This window comes from Suncus etruscus, chromosome 13, assembly GCF_024139225.1.
Source record: "Suncus etruscus isolate mSunEtr1 chromosome 13, mSunEtr1.pri.cur, whole genome shotgun sequence".
NCBI lineage: Eukaryota > Metazoa > Chordata > Mammalia > Eulipotyphla > Soricidae > Suncus > Suncus etruscus.
The window spans coordinates 47,077,529-47,098,150 of NC_064860.1; the positions used below are offsets into that span (position 1 = coordinate 47,077,529).

Here is a 20,622-nt window from a genome sequence, read left to right on the forward strand (position 1 = left end):
CTGTAATGTACATTTATCTGTAGATGTAACAGCCAGAGACAAATGAACAAATGTTTCATAAACCTCAGACTTTTGGTGGCATGTGAGACACTATAGTATAGATTTGAATTGTCCTTGAAAGAGATCATAAATAATAGATTTGTGAGCCTTTTGGTGTTAATGCAAAGTAAAGTATATATTTATAAGATGGATTTAATAATGATTAATGGCACACTTTGTTTTCTTTTTTAAATAAAAAGGCATTATTTTGGATTACAATACATGACATGACATGTATTTATTGCATAAATTCTAGTGACATTGGGGGCCAGAGACATAGCATGGAGGTAGGGCATTTGCTTTGCATGCAGAAGGACTGTTGTTAGAATCCTGGCATCTCATATAGTCCCCCGAGCCTGCTAGAAGCTATTTCTGGGGGTAGAGCCAGGAATAACCCCTGAGCGAGCTGGGTGTGATTCAAAAACCAAAAAAAAAAATTCTAGTGACATTAATGAATAGGATATTTGTGGTAATGAGGGGCCACTCCTCAGGTTTTTTTCAGGGACTACTTCTGCCTCAGAGATCCCTACTGATGGTGCTTGGGAAATCATGTGGTGTTAAGACTAGTCTCCAAGTCTCTTATAGGCAGACTATGTACTTCTTTCTGTGGAATTGATAATCCATGAGTATTATGTTTTAAAGTGTATCTTTTCAGAAGATAAGAAGGACATTCAATTCTTTTCAAATAATCTGATCTGGCCTGATACCTCTGGGACTTTCTCATAATGGATGTGAGATAATTTCTCTTTCTGCTTAAAGCCACAATAGCCCAGCGCCACACCCTTTACCCTCACAATGAAATGGCCCCACTCCAAAACATAACCTTATCTAATTACCAACCCACCAAATTTGTTTAAGATGTATAGATCGTGAACACCTCAAAACTTTATATTAGTGTCAGCCTAGAAGTATTACAGTAAATCTGATGGGAAAGTTGCATAGAAGATCATCAAGTTCAATGATCCTAAATAGCAACACAGAAGGCTCAACTAGCACCCACCACAGCCCAATAATTTAGTAAAACCATGGAGATATTGAACGATTATTTTAAAGTGACCTTTGTTGATTTAAGTCTTGATAATTCCACTTGCCTTTGTGTTGTAACAAACAATAGGAGTAAATTTGTGCCTGCAAGATGGCAGACTAGGGTGAAATAGGTGGGAAACTGGCAACACTGATGAGGGTCACACTGGTGGTGGGATTGATTGGTGTTTGAACATTTAACTCCTGAAACTCTAGTATTATGCATAATATAAATAAATCATGATGTTATAAATATTTTTTTGTTTTTGGGCCACACCCGGTGGTGCCCAGGGGTTACTCCTGGCTGTCTGCTCAGAAATAGCTCCTGGCAGGCACAGGGGACCATATGGGACACCGGATTCAAACCAATCAACTTAGGTCCTGGATCAGCTGCTTGCAAGGCAAACACTGCTGTGCTATCTCTCCGGGCCCGATGTTATAAAATTTTAATAAAAATAAAAAGTGTGCACTGTGAAAAACTGTGAGTGCTACCTGTGTGTGTTTGTCTACTGTCCTCTTGTGTGAACTTCTTGGGAGTGGGCCAAAAAGAGGCTCCAGAAAACTTGCTCTCCCAGAAGCCAATTCCAGGGTGGGACTCCATAACATTAAAACCGGCTAGCCTTTGCAGAAGCCAGGTCCCCTGTTTGTGACACCAGCTGGGAAAATCCACGAAAATATGCCTGCCCAGTGGGGCCTGACTGAGAAAAACTGTGAGTGCTACCTGTGTGTGTTTGTCTACTGTCCTCTTGCGTGAACTTCTTGGGAGTGGGCCTAAAAGAGGCTCCAGCAGAGCACTTAGCTCCTCTTCGCTACGTGGCCATGCACTCTTTCAAAGAAAAGAACACCATCGCAACAAGAAAAAAAAATCACACTAAGAACTGTGCTGGATCACAGAAGCAAGCATTTCTCCCCGGACTGTCTTCTCGGCCACATGCTCGGGCCTAAGATTTGATCCTGTGTAAGGCTTCATCCACGGAGGACTTCCCTCATTTAGAGGCAAGTTGGCCCATCCATAAAGGGCGGAGCCAGAAGAGTGTGCCGCCTGCATCATATAGCCAATGAATACAACCACAACACGTAGAAAAACCCACAATACAGGTGTGACAATAGGGAAACAACGCAGGCCAGCATCAGACATAGAGAATGAAGATGACAATTCTGATGACCAGATAACAACCAACCAACTAATCAAACTCCCAGATAAGGACTTTAGACTAGCAATATGGAAGATCCTCAATGAACTCACTCAAAAAAACCATGGATCGAGTTGAAAAGAACACTAATAAGAACCAAGAAAGTATGAAGACAGAAATCACAAAACTCCAAACTGAAATAACATGTCAACTAACAGGCCTAAAAACTCAGTAAACGAAGTGAATGAAAAAATGAATAAGCTCTGGGACAGGATATCAGAAGCTGAGAATAGACTTGGTGCTTTGGAAGATGAGATACATAACAATTCCATATAGCAGGAGAGATTGGGAAAAAAACTTAAAGCAAATGAACAGACAATGGAAAAATTAGTCAAAGAATGAGAACAGATGAAAATAGAAGTCTATGATAAGATCAACAGAAACAACTTAAGAATCATTGGAGTCCCAGAGACCCAGGAAGAAAATTTCCAGGAAGTATCAATGGTCAAGAACATCATTAAAGAGAAACTTCCAGAGCTAAAGAATATATGTGATCAAATCCTGCATGCTCGAAGAGTACCAACCAAAAGAAACCCCAGAAAAACCACCCCAAGACACATCCTAGTCACAATGACTAATCCAACAGATAGAGACAGAATTCTGAAAACAGCAAGATCAAAAGGGGAAATTACATTCAAGCAAGCATCCTTGAGATTAACAGCAGACCTGTCACCAGAAACACTCAATGCCAGAAAGCAGTGGTGGGATATTGTGACAAGACTGAATGAAACGAATGCTTCACCTAGAATACTGTGCCCAGCAAAACTCACTTTCCGGTTTGATGGAAGAATACATCATTTCACAGACAAAAAACAGAAACTTTACAAACTCAAAACCATTCTTAAGAGAAAAACTGAAAGACCTAATTTAAGACAAGACTAACCAAAAGACACACCAAATTTCGATAGAAAGATGGCATCAAATCCCAGGACAATTCTTTCTCTCAATGTCAATAGACTAAATGCACCAGTTAAGAGACACAGAGTGGCTAAATGGATCAAAAATCTCAATCCAGCCTTCTGCTGCCTACAAGAAATGCACCTGAATAGTCAGAACAAACATAGACTCAAAATTAAAGGCTGGAGAAAATATTTTCAAGCAAACAACACCCATAAAAAAGATGGACTGGCCAAACTAATATCAGATAATGCAAACTTTATACTCAGGAAGGTTGTAAGGGACAAAGATGGACATTTTATATTAATCAAGGGGTACGTAGAGCAGGAAGAAATAACTCTCCTAAACATATATGCACCGAATGAGGGGCCAGCAAAATATTTAATACAACTGTTGACAAATCTAAAAAATAATACCAATAACAACACAATAGTTGTGGGAGACCTCAACACGGCATTGTCAACACTGGATAGGTCAACCAGACTGAAATCCAACAATAATATACTAGACCTGAGGAGAGAAATGGAAGGAAGAGGCCTAGTGGATATATATAGGACACTCCATTCCCAGAAACCTGGATATACATTCTTCTCCAATGTACATGGGACATTCTCCAGGATAGACTACATACTGGCACATAAAACATACCTCCATAATATCAAGAGGATAGAAATTTTGCAGACTACCTTCGCTGACCACAAGGCTCTGAAATTATTTGTGAATTCCAAAGGGACTCAGAACAAACACTTTAACACCTGGAAGTTAAACAGCCTCATACTCAATAACCAGTGGGTCCGAGATGAAATCAAGGAGGAAATCAAAACGTTCCTGGAAACAAATGACAATAAAGACACAAACTATCAGAACTTATGGGGCACAGCAAAAGCAGTACTGAGTGGAAAATTTATAGCTTTGCAAGCACACGTCAGGAAGGAAGAAGAAGCTTACCTGAGTAGCTTAATGACACAGCTAATAGAACTAGAAAGTGCTCAACAAAAGGACCCAAAAATAGGGAGACAGAAGGAAATAACAAAGCTGAGAGCAGAAATCAATGAAGTGGAATCCCAAAAAACAATCTGAAAGATCAACGAAAGCAGAAGTTGGTTCTTTGAAAAAATAAACAAGATTGATAGACCACTGGCAAAACTAACAAAGAAAGAGAGAGAGAAACTTGATAACTCATATTAGGAATGAAAAAGAAGAGATCACTACTGATATGACAGAGATTCAAAGGGTAATCAGAAACTACTTAGAAGTAACTCTATGCCACTAAAAATGAGAACCTGGAAGAAATGGATAAATTCTTGGACTCTTATAATCTTCCCCGGTTGAAGGAAGAGGATGTAGCATATCTAAACACCCCCATCACCATTGATGAAATTAAAACGGTAATCAAATATCTGCCCAAAAACAAAAGCCCAGGCCCAGTTGGATTCACTAATGAATTCTTTCAAACTTTCCAAGAGGAACTACTACCAATCCTGGCAAGACTCTTTCATGAAATTGAACAAATGGAAACACTTCCAAATAGCTTTTATGAAGCCAACATCACCTTGATACCTAAACCAGACAGAGATGCTACGAAAAAAGAAAATTACAGACCAACATCACTGATGAATGCAGATGCAAAGATCCTCAACCATATCCTGGAAAATAGGATTCAATGCCTCATTAAGAAGATCATCCGCTATGATCAAGTAGGTTTCATCCCAGGAATGCAAGGATGGTTTAACATCCGTAAATCTATCAACATCATACACAACATCAACAACAAGAAAAATAAAAACCACATGATCATATCAATAGATGCAGAGAAAGCATTTGATAAGGTCCAACAACCATTCTTGATCAAAACTCTAAGCAAAATGGGAATGGAAGGAACCTTTCTCAATATAGTTAAGGCCATCTACCACAAGCCAGTTGCAAGTATTATCCTCAATGGAGAAAAACACAAACCCTTCCCTCTAAATTCTGGCAGAAGACAAGGCTGTCCTCTCTCACCAGTCCTATTCAACATAGCACTGGATATACTTGCTATAGCGATTAGGCAAAAAAAAAAAAAAAAAAAAAAAGATATCAAGGGAATCCAGATATAAAAGGAAGAAGTCAAGCTCTCACTGTTTGCAGATGACATGATACTCTACTTAGAAAACCCTAAAGACTACCAAAAAGCTTCTAGAAAAAATAGACTCATATAGCAAGGTGGCAGGCTACAAAATTAACACACAAAAATCAATGGCCTTTCTATACACCAATAGTAATAAGGAATAAATGGACATTAAGAAAACAACCCCAATCACAATAGTGCCACACTAACTCAAATATCTTGAAATCAGCTTGACTAAAACTGTGAAGGACCTTTACAAAGAAAACTATAAAACTCTGCTCCAAGATATAATAGAAGACACATGGAAATGGAAATGCATACCCTGCTCATGGATTGGCAGGATTAATATCATCAAAGTGGCAATCCTCCCCAAGGCATTATACAGATTTATTGCTATCCCTCTAAAGATACCCATAATATTCTTCAAAGAAGTGGATCAGGCACTCTTGAAATTCATTTGGAACAATAAACACCCTAGAATAGCTAAAGCAATTATTGGGAAAAAGAATATGGGAGGAATTACTTTCCCTAACTTTAAACTTTACTACAAAGCAATAGTCATCAAAACAGCATGGTATTGGAATAATGAGAGGCCCTCAGATCAGCGGAATAGGCTTGAATACTCAGAAAATGTTCCCCAGACATACAATCATCTAATTTTTGATAAAGGAGCAGGAAATCCTAAATGGAGCAGGGAAAGCCTCTTCAACAAGTGGTGTTGGCACAATTGGATAGCCACTTGCAAAAAATTGAATTTAGACCCCTATCATGTACAAAGGTTAAATAGAAATGGATGAAAGACCTCGATATCAGACCCAAAATCATAAGATATATAGAACAACACATAGGCAAAACACTCCAGGACATTGAGACTACAGGCATCTTCAAGGAGGAAACTGCACTCTCCAAGCAAGTGAAAGCAGAGATTAACAGATGGGAATATATTAAGCTGAGAAGCTTCTGCACCTCAAAGAAAATAGTGCCCAGGATACAAGAGCCACCCACTGAGTAGGAGAAACTATTCATCAATTCCCATCAGATAAGGGGCTAATCTCCAAAATATACAGGGCACTGACAGAACTTTACAAGAAAAAAACATCTAATCCCATCAAAAAATGGGGAGAAGAAATGAACAGACACTTTGACAAAGAAGAAATACAAATGGCCAAAAGACACATGAAAAATGCTCCACATCACTAATCATCAGGGAGATGCAAATAAAAACAACGATGAGATAGCACCTCACACCACAGAGAATGGCACACACCACAAAGAATGAAAATAAACAGTGTTGGCAGGGATGTGGAGAGCAAGGAACTCTTATCCACTGCTGGTGGAATGCCGTCTAGTTCAACCTTTATGGAAAGCAATATGGAGATTCCTCCAAAAACTGGAAATCGACCTCCCATACGATCCAGCTATACCACTCCTAGGAATATACCCTAGGAACACAAAAATACAATACAAAAATCCCTTCCTTACACCTATATTCATTGCAGCACTATTTACCATAGCAAGACTCTGGAAACAACCAACATGCCCTTCAACAGACGAATGGCTAAAGAAACTGTGGTACATATACACAATGGAATATTATGCAGCTGTCAGGAGAGATGAAGTCATGAAATTTTCCTATACATGCATGTAAACGGAATCTATTTTGCTGAGTGAAATAAGTCAGAGAGAGAGAGAAAAACACAGAATGGTCTCACTCATCTATGGGTTTTAAGAAAAATGAAAGACATTCTTGCAATAATAATTTTCAGACACAAAAGAGAAAAGAGCTGGAAGTTCCAGCTCACCTCAGGAAGCTCACCACAAAGAGTGATGAGTTTAGTTAGAGAAATAACTACATTTTGAACTGTCCTAATAATGAGACGATATGAGGGAAATGGAGAGCCTATTTAGAATACAGCTGGGTGTCGGGTGGGGAGGAGGGAGATTTGGGACATTGGTGATGGGAATGTTGCACTGTTGATGGGTGTTGTTCTTTACATGACTGAAACCCAAACACAATCATGTATGTAATCAAGGTGTTTAAATAAAAAAAAATAATAAAATAAAAAAATAAAAAATAAAAAGTGTATTTTAAGCATATATTTTATTTTATACATATATATTGAACTCTAAATACATGTGATGTACATTTGTATATCTATTATATTTATGCATATTTTGTATTTTATGTATGAATAATATGTGAAGAGGTATAAAGTGCACTTTATTATATTACTGTCATTTAAATTGTAGATTAGTACAGCTGTATCATCTATAGCTATAAAGAAAAATATATGAAATAGCTTTTAAAAAAGACTAAAAGTTAGATCAAGAAAGCCGACAAGTACTTAAATATTCTGATATTAAGTCTATGCTTATTTTAATAAAATGCATGTCTTAGACATTCACTTTCCTCTGTTCACATAACAACTGATAAATCGCATTCATGCTTAACTGCATTGGTTTGATGAACAAAACAGGCATTCCTCTTTCTCATGGTGGGAGGCAGCTTTTTAAGCCGACCAAGTACAAAAGCCTTTCCTCCTAATTTCCCCGTTTTTGACGTGAGTGAATAATAACCAGCCTTCCACCCTGAGCCAGATCTCATTCTAATAGGCATTAAAATCCCGTTTGAAAATGTATTAATGTCCCAGCTCTAATACACCTTCGGGAATATGTAATAGTGTAAATTCTGAAAAACCAGAAGCTCACCTTTGTTTTGCATGTGGAAGGCAGACGAGACAACCATTTATTGTGGAGGAAAAGGTATGCTCTACTGGTCTGTTACAAAAGCCATAATTTTATTTTGAAGTTCTTAAGTTTTGTTCTCCTGGTTTATGGTTCTTATGCTAAAATTATGGCTTTGTAATGGGTTGTGAGGCATACTTTATGCACTATGATAATTATAAGCTATTACAGTTCATTCTTTGAATCAGGATGGTTTTATGGACATTTAAATGAAGCTTCTCAACAATGAAGCTACAGTTCTAATAGTACTACATTATGGCTACACCTGGTGGGATGCAGTCTCTGTTTTTCTACTATAAACTGTTGGGGGAAGGAGGGACGATTTTAAACCTTAGCTGACTGTCTCACACTGTGATCCAGGAAGACATGTAAACTTATCAATCCATTTGTATTTAAAGAATTTATATGTTTTATACCTTACCAAGATGAAAAGCTTTTTAAAAAAAAAGAGGGAAAAATGCCTGATTATTTTGGGTTCATTTTCTGAGGAAATAGAGAAAACTTAGAAAATGTAAGAAAGTACTTCTTCTTCCCTTTTCCATGGAAGTAAAAAAGGAACTTCTGGTGCTCTTAGCCTCCTATCTGTACATATTAGGATGAATATTGTGCTAAGGATATTTGTCATAATACTTATGATCTTTCTTAGACTTTGGGCTTCTATGTCTCATTTAAAGGCTGTTGAAGATGGCTTTCTTCATCATCTCCTGCAATGGAGCATTCAATGGAAAGACTGTTGTTGTTTCAGTCTGAAACAACAAAGCAAACTCTAGGATAAGCTGTAATTACCATCTTTAAATGTTCCATGTGGCCATAGTTATATTATAGGTGACAATGTAGCTGAGTTGCTAGTAGATATTTTATAAAGGAATTCCACTGAGGGCAATGGAGAATTTAATCAGACTAAAAATGGAGTGAGGTGCTGAATGTTATTTCCACTTTAAATGACCTCAAAGAAAAACAGACAGTGTCATAAAAATAAATAAAGGATGACTGTGATAATGAGAGTTGGAAATGATTCACTTCGCATAAGAACTGGGTGCTGAAAGGATGCAAAGTAATATGCATGATATTCCTTCAGTAATATTATTGTAAAGTGGAGTGTCTAAAAGGGAAAAAGAGAGAAGAAAAATGTCTTTCAGAGAGGCAGACTAAGGGGATACAGGGGGAATCAGGGATGTTGGTAAAGGGATGGGTGTTGAACGTTGTATGATTGAAACTCAATCATAAATAACTTTGTAATTGTCGGTCTCACAGTGCTTCAATTAAAACTTTTTATTAAAAACAAGAATAACAAAGAGGGGTTAAGGTGTGTGTGGCCAACTATTTCAATCTCTGGCATCATGGTCCCTGAGTTGGCCTTAGTGATAGTCCTGTGGGTAGGTTCTTTCTCTACATCCATATGGCCCCCTTAGCACCTCTAGAAGTTACCTCTGAATATTGCCTGATGTGCCCTATCCCTCCCCTAAAAAGCAACCGACACAAATGATCACTGAGCACCACCTCATACAAACAACTACATTCCTGTAGTCTCCCAAGCACAGATGGTGTGTCCCAGGTAATCATTACACAATTTAGTGTCTAAATACAACATTTCAGTCCTGAGATGTTGCATTGAACTACCCACTTAGTTGGTGGAGAAACACGGGGGGAGTGCCCTCCTGAACCTCATTTGTAAGCTTCCTCCACAAAAGGAAACAAAAAAGAAATAAGTTGCAGCTTGGAGAAATGCTTTAGGAACTTTATGTGCTGCCACAAAGCAAGAAGCCCTTACTTAGAGCTCCTCTAGTCCCTTAATTCAAGTCCTATAATGCATAGGATTAGGGCCCATATGGTCTTCTATCAAATTGTTCCACATCACTGGGAAAGTATTTCTTTCATCAATGTGAGCTAAGTATTTTAAATCATCACCGACAAATGCAGTCTTCTAAAAAAAAATAATGTATTCCTTAAAAAAGAAGTCAATGGTATCATTAAAAAAAAAAAGCCTTCTCACCCATATTTAGTTGTAGAATCCTTTCAGCTTGCTTCTCAAGGACTCTCAGTTCTTGCATATTTTAGCACTTCTATAAAGTTGTAAGGGGTGGGGCTTGGTGCAGTCTGTTTTCCCTCCACACTTTAGAATTCATTACTAATGATGAGAAATAGGAATTCCAAATATATAAACAGCCCTCAGTGCATGAAGAAATTAATCTCACTAAAATCACCCAATAAGACTCAAATCTCAAACCATCAATGTAACTCTCTCCTACATCATGAAATGCTCAATGATATGGGCTCTTTTCACAGAGAATTATTGTGTTATAATTATCCACATCATAAAAAATGAACTAGTTGCAATGTGTTGGGCAATGAAACAGCCATTTTGACTGAGTTAGGGCTAGAGGAATTACATGGTTAATGACTTAGCCATAGCAGTTACATTCATGTTATTAAAGTGCATATTCATCTAAAAGTTCTCTTTATATATATGTATATATACATACACACACACACATATATATATATATATATATATATACATATATATAGTTTAGGTGCATCCCAAGAAAATTACTTCTGTATATTTCTGAAAGAGAACATGGTGCTGCAAACCAATTAAGCATATTTTTTCTGGGTAGTTATTCTTGCTGATTACATGGGTTTATGTGTGGAAAGCTAAGGATAAAACCTATAAATTATCTCTACTTGAATTTATAGGCCAGTGGATCTTCAGACTTCTGCTGAGAAATGTAGTTCATTTCTTTGTTTCAAGATGGCTATTTGGTTTTAGAAAGTGCTAAAAACCATCTGTAGTTAAGAAACAAAAAGTGTAGATATAGTTCAGTGGGTAGGAAGCCTGCCTGGCATATGGAAGTCCTAGATTCCATTGTACCCCTGGTTTCCCATACAGTTCCCTGACCTCCTCATGAAATAATCTCTGAGCATAATCAGGATTAAATCACCAGGTATGGCTGTCAAAAAAAAATGTCTTAAGATAAATAGGAAAGTAAAAATATTAGGTGTATAGTTATCTACTTTCAGAATTTTTTACTTTTTTTGGTTTTTCGGGCCACACCCGTTTGATGCTCAAGGGTTACTCCTGGCTAAGCGCTCAGAAATTGCCCCTGGCTTGGGGAGACCATATGGGACCCCGGGGATGGAACCACGGTCCTTCCTTGGCTAGCGCTTGTAAGGTAGACACCTTACCTCTAGCGCCACCTCACCAGCCCCTCAGAATTATTTTTAAAGCAATATCTATGAATATATTTACAAAATTAATATTAGAAAACCCACATCCTAAACTCATATTTCCTGACTTCTCTAATAAGAATTAATTGGGGACCTTATTAAAAAATAAACAAACAAAAAAGCACATTTCTAAGTCCCTGATTCGAAAATTCTAGCAATCTATCTATTTTGTTTTGTAATCCCAACTTTTCCTATGATTTCTATCAAAGGAATTGGAGGAAATAAAAAAATCAAATACAAGTAACTCTTAGGGTCTGGAGTTCAAGGATGAGAGAACACAACTGGAGAAAAGATGAATAAAACTTTAATCCATCTACCAACAGCTCCAAATGGCAGGTCAGGTCATCTCTGCAAGAGATGACCCCCACCCAAGGTCATAAATTGGGTTATATTGGGAGGGATATAGGAAGGTTTTAGCTATTTAATTATTTTTAAAATGGTTGGCTATTGTCTAGGAGTACCTTCCCACTGCTCTCTTGTGTCTTTCATTGAATTTTGCCAGGAAATTTGGGCAGTATTATGGAAGTAGGCTTAGGAAAGCCTAATATGTGGCCTTTGCAAAATGGCTTGCTTTTTCAGAACCCAAGACCCCACAGTGACCATATTTTTATCTGTGTGAAAGTATTTAATATTTACTACTTAAATTCAAATTTAAAGCTTAAAAAATGCTATGTTGTTAAGTATAGTCTCTACATTATTAGATTTTCACACATAATTAAATCCTAAGAATTTATTCTCCTTGTAAGTGTAACTGTTTGTACCACTGAGTTCTCTCATCCCATTGCCTTCCCTGAACTCACCATTCCAGTCTCTGTTTATATTAAATCAATTTTAATTTTAAAGATACCACCTATAGTCAGTAATGCCTTATAGCATTTTTTTTGTTGTTGTTCTTTTGTTTGGTTGCATTGTGTTTTATTTGGGGTCACACCCAACTCTGCTCAGGTTTAACTCCTAACTTTTCCCTTGGAATTTCTCCTGGTGGATCATGGGCATCATATGCCAATGTACCAAGAATTATTTATAATGTGTGTGCTTTGTTCTTCTGATTCTCCTTTATTTTGAATGTATTCTTTTATAGTTGTTTGCATCTTGTTCTCTTATCCACTGACAACTTACTCCCTAAAGTTATTTTTCAGGAATAAAGACTTAAAAATCTTCCCTACAGCCTTAGATACTGTGCACACAGCCTGCTGTGAACATTTTAAAGAGAAAAGGGCAGGTCTCTGAACCTTTTTCTGCTCTTCTCATAAACTATATTCCCCAAAGCTTTGGTAAATGCCTAACAATATACATAAATGTCATATAGCAAATGTATGTAAATTGATAAGAATGACAAGATCCTTGTAATATCAGTGGGATGTGAATTCTAGCAATGATTCTGCTGAGAGGCTGGATGTTTAGAAAACAGTCATTTCTCTTGGTGATAGTCCTGAGACAAATGAGAATGTTATAGCTGGGAGAATAAGGCCAATGATTGAAGATACATCTTGCAGGTGAGTGCTCAGTTCTGATGTTTCAGAGACATTCCTGATTTGGGGGATCCCACCAGACCTTCCAGATTCTGCTCCTGAGAGCTCAGTTCATTCTAGTAAAGTAAGTACCAGGCATTATTACTCCTTACAATGTTCCCCAGTAGCTTTATCAACTTCAAAAGAACAAATCAAGTTAAAAAACATGAAAAGAAGAATCCATTTCCCTTAAATTGGTTCACTAGTCCAGGCACTAACAGATAAATGGATTATTTTAATAATCAGATATAGACTGAGACTATGACATAAATGGTGCTGGTCTGTGCCTAATGAACATTATCCGTAGAATCTAATTTTTTAAAACAAAGAAGTTGGGGGTTTTTTAATACAGAAAGATGCATTTTTTTTCTTGAAACAAGGAAAATAATAAGGTAAAAAATAGACACATATTGCAATTGCAATATATTTTTGCAGTTAATGACAGAACCATTAAGATTGGATTAGTATAACTTGGGGATTGAAGAATGGTAGTAATGGCTCTCCTTTTATCTTAAGACATAATTATCTTTTCCACTACTTTTTTAAAATATAAAAAAGGGGGCTGGAGAGATAGTGTCCATGTTTGAGATTCTCAGTTCTCCATTTGTTCCCCTAAGCATGCCAAAAGTGATTATGAAAACAGAACCAGGAGAAAACAGGATCAAGAAGAATCTAATTTAAGAATATAAATGTCCACATTTTAATATAGATTCAGTTATTTCAAGATTCTCTTTTTATCTACCTTGAAATATTTTTAAAAATGGAAAAATAGATTACTGTGTGTGTGTGTGTGTGTGTGTGTGTGTGTGTGTGTGTGTGTGTGTGTGTGTTTGGGAACCTAGCTGGCGAGGCTCAAGGTTTACTTTTGGCTCTGTGCTCAGGGATCACTCCTGGTGGGACTCTGGGTACCATATGGGGTGATGGAGATCGAACCCAGGCTTGGTCATATGCAAACCAAGAGCCCCAACTGATGCACCATTGCTTTGGCCTGAATTCCTGTTATAGTTAGGTTCTAACCTATATTTCAGAAATTTCCATGTTTTGTATGACACATTATATCCACAGTGAAAGTAATTTATCTTTTTTTTCTTTAAAAAGTGGAAAGGAACAAATTGCTTAGTAGTTTTGAAAAGTGAATTGTGTCAATTAGTCCTTCAGGGACTATCTCTCAGTTCTAAGTTTTCCCCTTGGGAAATAGCAAATCTCATGCTAAACTGGCATTATAGGATTTTTATATTTTACTGAGGCTAGTTTAAAAAGAGATATGAGAATGTTGCAAAGCATTTTAAGCTAGAATTACTAACCAGGGTGAAGACCCAGCTGGCTGAGGTCTTCATCTGCAACCCCCACTTCTTCTCCTTTGTTTTTGAGGTATAGATTATTCTAAATCTCTGTAGTTAACATATTCTGGGAAAATAGTCCCAAGTTTACAAAATTTATACTCTGGCCATCAGTCCAATATGAGGCTGGAGATACAAGCTCTGTTCTCTAAATTTGGAAGCATTGATAATATTGGTAGTATAGATAATAGTTGGTAATACTGATAAAAAATTATCAGAAATCCTATTTAGGTTGCTCTCCTTCTGACTAAACTTAGTCATGAACAGCGTTGTCATTTCATGATGACTATGTGAAAAAATAAAATGAAATAAATTCCCAGAATTTTCAGTACCTGTCTGGCCTTTTGACCCTAAAATAATGTTAAGAACTGTTCAAAGCTTGAGCAAGTGAGCTTAAAGATTTTAAAAAATACACTACCTTTAGGAAAAGTATTTATCTTTCTAGGTAATTGTGAAAATTTCTACAGAAATACTAGTCAGAAGCATGAATTTTACACCCTAAATCAAATCTAGCTTATCTTGCACAGATGATAGAGCAAAGGTTAGGGGCATAGAAAATCCTGTGTATTAAAACAAGAGATAATAACCATAATATTCCCATACCAATAAAAAAGTCTAAATGTGCATCTATGTGACAATAAACCAAACAATATTGTTTAATATCATGAAGTCTGTTCTTGTAGAAAAAGGACTGATAGTATCTCTCTTATAAGTGGAGATATTATGAGAGAACAGTAATATCTATAAAACAGCAAGTGTATTACTTGGTATTTGACACGAGGAAAATTTTCAGTGCTAACACTGCAGTCCGATAGAGACAAGGTATACTGAGAAACAGCTGACTTGTTCACTTCTTCACTAAAGTTGACCCACTATATAGTCCAGATGGTTGATGCTACTCTCACCATCAATATAGCGAGCAGTGAAGATTCTACTAAGGGAAAGAGGTTCATTTATGCATCAGGTCTTAAAAATAGCATTAACACTGGAGAGCTCTACCACTTTAGGTAGGAAGACAGCAAAAGCAAATAGCTAGAATTTAGAACGTATTCTAAGTAATTACATAGAGAGTGTAGCCTTTTTTCCGACTGAAACCATGAAGGGTGCAGAAGAAAAGAAAAATATGATTCCTGTAGCAACTGTAGAGAGGAGAAAAAGAAGCTTCTTGGTGTGCCAGAAACCTTGAAGAAAAAGCAAAAGAATTTCACACAGCTAAAGATTAAATGCTCGAGAATGAAGTTTGCCCAAAAGATGCTTCGAAAGGCAAGAAGAAAGCTGATCTATGAAAAAGCTAAGCGTCATTATAAGGAGTATAGATGTCCAGGACAGAGAATCAGATGGCAAAAATAGTGAGAAAAGCCGACAACTTACTTTTATTCCTGCTGAACCCAAATTTGGCTTTTGTCATCAGGATCAGAATTATCAATGATGTGAGCTCCAAGGTCCAAAAGGTGCTACAGCCTTCCACAATTCTTCAATGACACCTTTGTTTTTTTTTTAATTATCTTTATTTAAACACCGTGATTACAAACATGATTATAGTTGTATGATGACAGTCATGTAAAGAACACCCCCCCTTCACCAGTGCAACATTTCCACCACCAATTTCCCAGATCTCCCTCCTCCCCACCCCCCCCACACACCTGTATTCGAGTCAGGCTTTCTACTTCCCTCATTCATTCACATTGTTATGATAGTTTTCAGTGTAGTCATCTCTCCAACAATGACACCTTTGTTAAGCTGAACAAAGCTTTAACTTGCTGAGGATTGTAGAGTCTTATATTGTATGGTGTATTCTGTATTTTATGGTGACCTGAAGTCAGTAAGTGACTTAAATGGTCTATAAATGTGATCTATAAGTAAATGATCTATAAGTTGTGGTTATGGCAAAATCCACAAGAAGTGAATTGCCTAACAGATAATGCATTGATTGCAAGAACCATAGGTTCTTGCATGGAAGGTTTGACTCACGAACTCTAAACTGTTTGAAAATTCTTCAAAGAGACAAACAACTTCCTCTGGCCCTTTATATTATCTTCTCCTCAAGGTATGATGAAGAAAAAGATCCCCCATTTTGTAGAAGTTGGAGATGCTGGCAAGATGGAAGATTAAATTAACTGATTAGACAGATGAACTAAGGTACCATAATTTTGTAATCTGGTCAGTTTAATAAAGAACTGCTTTCAAATAAAAAAAATATAGAAATATTTAAAATATCCCAACAATAGTTATGTTTGTGAATATCAATTTTCAGGGTTACTCATTTTAAGTTTTTCAAGAATTTCACAAGACTAGACCCAACTATCTGACAACAATTATCTCTTCTAAAAGAAAGAGAAAGAGAGAAAATAACCAAGGGGTTTTCTTGATGAAAAGGCTCAGTTGAGGCTGCGAGAGGTTTTGCTCCTTACATCCTACCTTTGGATCGAAGGATGATGGACAGCTGTTACCTGTGTGGTCCTAATAATTGAGTCACAGAAAGGTCAGGAGAGCTCTCGAGACCTTAAGTTGCCTTCTGGTAGTTCAGTTTCTTTAGCAAGTGGCACATGTAATTTCACTTTGAAATGAGTAAAGTAGGTATAACCCACTCACTGGAAAAGGAAAGAACCGGAAATATGCATACCTACTAAAATGTTTAGTGTTTCAAGGGAAAAATCAATATGTAAAATATTATAAAATTTTAAACTACTCTCCTGCCTAAAATTCTAATCAGCAATAAGAACTGAAAAATAAAATGGAGGAAATACCTACCATGAAAATGTCAAAGGACTTTAAATCCTTATGAGAAAGAAATCAACCAGCATCAGTAGCAAGAAAAACCATGATGTTTCATGTTATAAAAGGCAAAGGACAGGGACAAGTAATTTTAAATTATACTCAAGCAAACTGGTAGTAAATAAGTTCTGAAAATTAAACTCATCAATATTCAAAGTATGCAAATAAAGGCATAATAAATGTCTTTTATCACAAATTGAATTTAAAACCACACAGATTCTTGGCAAGATCTCAATGCAGTTGGTCCTATACAACAGATATCTATGTAAATTGGCCAACTTTTGCTTCAACATGGCAATTTATTGTATAACAAAATTTTAAACATTTTTATAGCATAATGATCACAATTTTTTTCATTTTTGGGGGGTTAGGGTATGATTACATTTCAAAGCATTTTTTCTCTAAAAATTTTACTTGAAGAATCAACAATAACTTAGAAAAACTGTGGTTTTTGAAAAAGTCATATCATAGGCCATAAAATATTAGACAACCATTAGTAATGAGAGATCTGGTGGCAATTGGGAAAATATACCTACAACACTGTTATATAGAAAAATGACAATTAAATTATTTCTTAGAAAATTCAGATATATTTGGGAATATAATGCACAGAATTTCACCAAACTGTTAATTATTGTTTCACAGTTATGCAATGTCCTGTTCTGTTTATTCCTTACATTCAAATGACTTATGTGTCTATAGGGTTTTTTTTTTTTTGTATGTTTTGTTTGCTTTTATTTGATTTTTTGGGCTCTTCTCTCAGAAATTGCTCCTGGCAGGCTCAGGGGGCCATACGAAATGCCGGGATTGGTCCCAGATCATTTGCATGAAAGGCAAATGCCCATCCGCTGTGCTATTGCTCTGGCCCCTTTTTGTATGTGTTTTTTTTAATTTTGGGTAGTCAAACCCAGTTTAAGGTCAGACTTAGGGGATTATATGAGGTGCTAGAAATTGAATTTAGGGGGCTAGCGTGGTGGTGCTAGAGGTAGGGTGCTTGCCTTGCCTGCGCTAGCCTAGAACGGACCGCGGTTCGATCCCCCAGTATCCTATATGGTCCCCCAAGCCAGGAGTGATTTCTGAGTGCATAGCCAGGAGTAACCCCTGAGCTTTACCGGGTGTGGTCCAAAAATAAAAAGAAAAAAAAAAGAAATTGAACTTAGGTCAATCACATGTAAAACAAGCATCCTACCCACTGCACTATCTCTTTGATCCATATGTATGCCATTTTAAAATAAAGTTAGTTTTAAAAGACTTACAAACTAGTGTGATCCACTGAGGAATTTAGAGAATGTAGCATATTAAAAATAAACATCAGTGCAAAGCAAAGAGAATTTTGCAGATATTAGTCCTTTTAAAATAAGTAGCGCCTGCTTCCAAAAGGTCCTTAATGACAGTGCTAACATAGATCCCTCTGGTGACAAGGAATTTAACTGCTTTGTTTTTGATCAACTTGTAACTTTCCTGGCTACACAAATTAGTCAACTTCATAAAGCTTCATCGAGGACCTAAATGTTTCACAAAGAGATTTTCTCTGCGAAATTGCTTCCATGGAGCTTATTCATTATTCATGTCAATGCAAACTCCATTCATTTTTGCAGTGTTAGGTCTTAGGATGTGACTAAATGAATCTAGGAGGTTATGCTCAACTGAATTCCTTCTGGACTCCAGGACACTTGGCTGACCCAAATAAACAAAATATTTACAGAACCAGAAAGACAGAGCACAGTGGGGAAATCTCTTGCTTGCTGACCTAAATGTGATCCCTGTGAGTATTTGTTGTTCCCCACCCAACCTCTAGCACCTGCAGAAGTGATCTCTGAGCTCAGAGCAAGGAGTAAGCTCTGATCATAGTCAGATGTGGCCCCAAAACATTTATATATACACATATGTATATTCTTTACATGAAATGCTTTTGTATTCAGCCCACAACATACTTTGAAGTAACTGATTGAAAGTAACCCTGATTTCTTTTTTTGTTGTTGTTATTTAGAAATAGACTCTCTTTGTGGTTAAGTTTATATATAAAAAGACAGTGAGTTTTGATGATATAAATATAATATTAATTTCTCAAAAGAAGTATCATTCTTAGAAGATTTATGATTCTGAACAAGAACTTGAAGTTGAGCTTTTCAAAGGAATTAGCACAAAAAACAATATTGAAGACTGAAAATTATTTTAGCCTTTCAAAGAATGCAGATCATAGGATCACGTTATTCAAGCTGTGCTTTTTAGGATAGCAATTCAATTCCATGTCACAGTTTCAAGGGAAACTGACGTATAATCAAATGAATTTGTGGAATCTGGGGTTAAATAGAGTCAAATTGCTTTCTTTACTGCAGAACTTCTGAGACACTTGTATATGTCACCGTGCAGTGTGGATTTCTAAAAAGAGGAACAGATGCTACTAACAAATGCTCCCTAAACATACCTGATCACTAAACTCCTTTTATGTGAAGTATTTTCTAAGTTCACTTCTGTACACACACACACACACACACACACACACACACACACACACACACACACACACACACACTTTTCTATGTGTTCTGATAGAGCTGTGAGCCTTCTGACTTCAGACCTCAGTGTTCATCTTCAGCATGGATATTTCCTTCCCAGCTAAAAAAAAAACTCCAAATTGAGAAATGAAGAGAAAAAAAGAGAAGAAAAGGAGAAAACAATTTTTAAGAAAATACTAAACACAGCTCCTCAAGAAGCATAGGTTGTGAACCTGACATTGCATTCCTTTACATAATAAGTAGAGAAATGAAATTAAAGCCAATTTGTATAAATATGTGTGTTTAAGTGAGATGTTAAGATAAAATTGTTGCCTGAGACATATTTGACCAATCATGATCACAGCCTTTGAGAAAAATAAAAATTTGGCATGAATGCTTTGGTTGTATTCCTGGTGCTTGCTGAATACCGCAATGGAACGGGAGATGAGCCATTCCTTCATGGAGGAGAGGAAGGTGCTGGCATGCTGATGAAAAGTGAGCATTTAGTGAGGGCTCTGAGCTTTGAAAGTGCTTGGAGACAATGAGCCATCATGGATGAAAGTGAGTGAGCAATCACTGCTAAGAAGGCAGTAATAAAGGAAGTCAAGTCTCTAGCTGCCTCACCCAGCACTGCATCTTCCTGTCTCTCTCAGCAGCATTCCTGTTTTGGCAGAATTTAAACCATATGAGGCAGGGGTAGTTCAGGCTCAAAGAAGAGACGTGATTCAATTAAATGTTCATTCCTTAAGGATAATGTGCTATGTCCACTTAGACCTGGCAGAGAAGCAAAGGACCAAGAGACATTGATGTTGAATTAAAGGGACTGTTAGACATGTGGCTAAAGATTTTACATCAAGGAGCTAAAGACACTGTACAGATGGTAAGGTGCTTGCTTTGTATGCAGACAATCCAGGTTTAATCCTCAGCATTATGTATGAGCTCCTGAGCACTGCCAGGAGTGATTTTGAGAGCAAAACCAGGAATAAGCACTGAGTATTGTCAGGGGCTTCAAACAAACAAAAGGGATTTACTTTAAAATGTATTTCCATAATATGTACCCTATAATGCTAGATTACATGCTATCAAAAAAAAAAAGGGTGTGGATCCCATATATTGGAAAGAATAAAGAATTGGTCACTTGTTTTGTTGATTGTATTAAGTTTTGTATAATTTTCTTTTACTGTAATCTGTAACCAGAGTTTAAACTATCACGATAGACAGACAGTTCTTACTCTGTTGCAAGTAAGAACTAATTGCTTTTCAGTT

At 36.8% G+C, this 20,622-nt stretch overlaps 1 protein-coding gene and 1 pseudogene across 4 annotated transcripts in view; both read left to right on the top strand.

Moving 5' to 3' along the window:
* Positions 1-20,622, top strand: part of GRIK1 (glutamate ionotropic receptor kainate type subunit 1) — a 495,577-nt gene that overhangs the window by 299,970 nt on the left and 174,985 nt on the right. The gene's annotated exons all lie outside the window — the stretch shown is intronic.
* Positions 15,180-16,204, top strand: LOC126026090 (60S ribosomal protein L7-like; annotated as a pseudogene).